This window comes from Bison bison, unplaced genomic scaffold (assembly GCF_000754665.1).
Source record: "Bison bison bison isolate TAMUID 2011002044 unplaced genomic scaffold, Bison_UMD1.0 scf7180017864494, whole genome shotgun sequence".
Classification (NCBI taxonomy): Eukaryota; Metazoa; Chordata; class Mammalia; order Artiodactyla; family Bovidae; genus Bison; species Bison bison.
In genome coordinates this window covers 1,324,666-1,329,554 of record NW_011495053.1, presented here as the reverse complement: position 1 = coordinate 1,329,554, position 4,889 = coordinate 1,324,666, and positions in this window count along the sequence as shown.

Below are 4,889 nucleotides of genomic sequence, written 5' to 3'. Positions count from 1 at the left end.
TTCCCTGAGCTCCAGACTTGCCTGATACTTTTTTAAAAAGGATCAGAATCATTCTCCAGGAATAGCATCACGATAAACTGAACTATCTAAGGTAACTGCTACTGCTACTGCTAAGTGACTTCAGTCGTGTCCGACTCTGTGCTACCCCATAGATGGCAGCCCTCCAGGCTCCCCCGTCCCTGGGATTCTCCAGGCAAGAACACTGGAGTGGGTTGCCATTTCTTTCTCCAATGCATGAAAGTGAAAAGTGAAAGTGAAGTTGCTCGGTCGTGTCCGACTCTTAGTGACCCCATGGACTGCAGCCTACCAGGCTTCTCCGCCTATGGGATTTGCCAGGCAAGAGTACTGGAGTGGGGTGCCATTGCCTTCTCCAATCTAAAGTAACAGCACTGGGCAATTATTCAAAAATTAGTAGTCATATTATCATATTTCAGTTACTGCTAATTTAAATTTTCAGGAAGGTTTTGAAAGCAACTACAAGTTTTTCCTTCTTAAGGCATTTATGGAAATAACTTGTGGGGTGCCTCTGGCAATGAGCTTTGTCCCAGGGCTTTGATGAGCATCTGTCAGTGAATGTCCTAGTCATTTGAGCTAGTACCTACTTCCTGGAATTTGAGGTTCAAGTGCTTGTTATTAAGAGTGATCGAATCTGTAAATTCTGAGTGTGTAAAGTACGAGATGTTTTTTTATGGTACTGTTGAGGGTGCTGTTCTTTTCTTGACCCACGATGCCCTATTTAATGTTGGTTATTGACCATCACCAGAGAAGGCAATGGCACCCCACTCCAGTACTCTTGCCTGGAAAATCCCATGGACAGAGGAGCCTGGTAGGCTCCAGTCCATGGGGTCACTGGGAGTTGGACACGACTGAGCGACTTCACTTTCACTTTTCACTTTCATGCATTGGAGAAGGAAATGGCAACCCACTCCAGTGTTCTTGCCTGGAGAATCCCAGGGACAGGGGAGCCTGGTGGGCTGCCGTCTCTGGGGTCGCACAGAGTCGGACACGACTGAAGTGACTTAGCATAGCATAGCATTGACCATCACTGTTTACTAAGACAAGAGTGGCTGCCCTGGTTTTCCTGTCTGTAATCTGTCTTCTCTATGTCTGTGTTATTCATTCTGTGTCTCATTAAAGCATTGCTGTCCTACCAACATGAAGTAAAACTTTGGTGGTGTTTACTTAGAGGGTCCCTCCCGAACACTTACACTACAGACAATTGAACAGAAATATGGGTGGCATGACACTTTTTAGAATTATACCTAACATCTCCTTGGCCATGTCACATGCACTGCCTGGAATCTGTAGTCTTGTATTTTATACAAGTCTAAAGACAATTCTAGAAAAATAAGGGTATAAGCTAAAGTGTCTTTTCAGTTGGCACTGATTAGCTGGCTTTAAAATTATACCTAATTTTTATTGTTTTTCTGTCATTCCTAAATCAGTTCTCATCTGTAATTCTCATTCCTCAGATAGGAACCCCTGAAGTCCTAGCATGATAAATAAGTGTTTGCATATTTTATACCCCTCTGTTTAATATTTTTATTTGTAATTGAATGCAATGAAGAAACATTTTTATTTATATCCTGTTCCCCTTACTCCATTATCAAAAAAACATTCAGAACCTTTAAGTACCATTGTAGATAACATTTTTCGACGAGAAAAAAAAAAACATATTGGTCCCTTCCTCAGTATTGTCCTACTTAAAATCTTGATTCCTTTCAAGATTTTATACTGGGTCTGGTTTAATCTTTGTTTTTTCTCTGATTAATTTTTAAACTCTCCCTTTCCTGCTTTAGTTATGTGTCCTCCAAATTAGAAAAATAATGAGATTCTCATCTATATGGAGAATAGTGAGGGGGGATGACTTCACAGCCTGCTAGGTCAGTTCTGTTTGTGCTATTTTAACCCTTTCCTCCTGCTTCTGTTTATTGTATATCCAGACTCTTCCAGTGCTTGATGTGTTGTCCTTGACAATATCCCAAATTTATATCTTGTATTCATTTTGTATTTCTTGCATGAATAGATATCTTCCTGGGGATAATGATACCTTTATTTATGAAATGTTTTAAAGTTATTCAAGTATTTGATTTATGCAAGCATATCATCCTGAATGGCATTATTTGACTCCTGTATTTATTTATGTGATTTGTGTGTATTTCTCTACTGATCTTTCCAAATGAAGTCTGGATTAAATAGCATTATGCTGCTCTGATCTTACTCACTGTCCTTCTTTGGCCTGAAGAGATCTGGCCTCATACACTCAACTGCTGTAGCTCACGCAGAAGCGCAATGCTCAAATGGCATTGTCACTCTAACAGCCTCCCCTTCACAAATGCCACAGGTACAGAAAAGTAAGAACAATAGTTGTATGTTAGGCAGCTCAGTGGAGGTGGCTATTGATGAGATTCAAGCAATGATAAAACAATTCTATTCTTTTTTTTTTTTTAAGTTTCTGTACGGGGGGTTCATGGCATAGCATACAGATAATAATACCAATTAAAACATTAATATCACTGCATCGATATTAAAGGAAGAGCAGTGTCATGAGACGATGCTTATGTAGCAGTGCACTAAGAAGGACTATAAAAAGCAATTGAATGCCCTTGTAAGAACCTAAAAGCAAGGAAAAAAGGCTTATAAATGAATCCTTGATCTCCCCTTGGTATAGATGAGAAAGAAGGATTCAGAGTGAAGTAAAAGTAACTTTTTTTCCAACAGAATCATAAAAACTGATTGAGGAAGCAACCCAACAGAATTCTTTATCCAAGAACACAGAGCATCTTTGTGCTGGGCTGCCCAGGCCTCCCAGGAATAGGGCTGCATGAGTGAACCTACTATGCCGGAAACAAGGAGCTGTTGGGGTTCTGTGTTAATTTCTCACCAGAAAGTATCAGTCATCTTTGAAGGGAGAGCTTCAAGCTTTTAAAACCAGCTATGGTTTGGGCATTTATCAACTATTAGTGCATTCTAGAAATGATACTGATTTAAATAGTATCACATATTTAAACACTAAATGTTTATGATTCTAGCATTGTAGGGGATAGAGTATTTCAAAAAAAGCAAATTTCTTGCACTATTCATTGTCAGTAATAGATTTAAATCCTAGCATTTGTTGAATGACTCAAGACTAGCCACTGTCAAATCTACAAGTCAACATTAAGAAATATTATTATCCCAAGTGAAGAAATAAGGACGCCAAACCTTGGGATGGTGAGCATGCTGAGGACATCGTAGCTAATCAAAAGTGACCCAACCAGGGTTGAGACCCACCTCTGTCTGGATGGACAGAGCAGGTCAAATTCATTCAGTTCATATGCATGCCCTTTCACAGACACGGTTTCTTTTCACTGTTTATTTTCTATTCTTACACATCCTGTTTTTACATTTTCTTTGCTATTAAATGTTTCCAGTATTAATGGTCTTTATTGGTTTCCTCAATGCACTTTATTCAAAAAAAGATGTATCTGCCAATGATAGTCCTTATCATGCTGAGGAGTGTTTCCACAATTAGTTAAATCTTACCTCAAGGGAAAAAAAAAACAGCTTTACTTTAGTGATATTTAATTAACAATGTAGTTAGATTTTTTATTGTTGTTTGGTTGATAAATCATGTCTGACTCTTTGTGACCCTGTGAACTGTAGCACGCCAGGATTCCCTGTCCTTCACTATCTCCTGGAGCTTGCTCTAACTCCGGTCCTTTGATTCAGTGATGCTGTCTGACTCTCTCATCCTCTGTCACCCCATTCTCCTCCTGCCTTCAATCTTTCTCAGCATCAGACTCTTTTCCAATAAGTTGGCTCTTCGCATCAAGGTGGCAAAAGTATTGGAGCTTCAGCATCAGCATCAGTGGATATTCAGAGAGTTAGATATGCTAACCTAACCAAAATAGCTTTCCATCTCATCAAGTAACTTCAATAAATTTAAAAGTTTGAAGGCTGAAAAGATCCTATTTTAAAAGATCCTATCAATATGTGGGTGGTGTGGTTTTAAAGAGTTTAAATAATTAGAAAGTAACATACTTAGTCAAATCATCCCAAGATTAGTAGAACATCTCTGTTGGTATTTAGCCTTAGAATATCAAATTGGAAAAAGACATTTCCAAGCAACAAAATTACTGCAGCCCTCAGTTCAGTTCAGATGCTCAGTCATGTCCGACTCTTTGTGACCCCATGAATCGCAGCACACCAGGCCTCCCTGTCCATCACCAACTCCCGGAGTTCACTCAGACTCAAGTCCATCAAGTCAGTGATGCCATCCAGCCATCTCATCCTCTGGCGTCCCCTTCTCCTCCTGCCCTCAATCCCTCCCAGCATCAGAGTCTTTTCCAATGAGTCAAATCTTCGCATGAGGTGGCCAAAGTACTTTTGACTGCAGCCCTAGGGAATAGCAAATGAAAACATATCTAAGAAAATACCATCCTAACTTAATTTTAAAGAAAACAATATTAGTTTTTTCTAGGTAGGCCATTTTGTATATGGAATTTATTCATGTATTATATCTTCAGTATAAAGTATAAGAATTAATTCTTAAGTGAACAGATCAGCTGTTGATAAGAATTGCATCTCTGGGGTTGCAAGGTACACATTCTGTTGCTCGCAAGCATCAAATATGTGTGTGACCTTGGGTGTCTTGAGTTTTTTACTCACCTGTAAAATGGAAATTTAAAATGTTACCTCTGTCTTCAGGTTTTATAAAAACTGAGTTTGCATTTGTCATCATCGTTATCATCATCACTGCATCCCTGTTCTTATTATTGTTGGCTCCCCTAAGAGGTAGCTTTGGTAATTGCTTTAGCACAGTCCCTGTGCTACTGAAAACTCCTAGTGTGGAAATCAGATACGTAGTTCTATTCCAATTCTTATATATATATATATATATTTTTTTT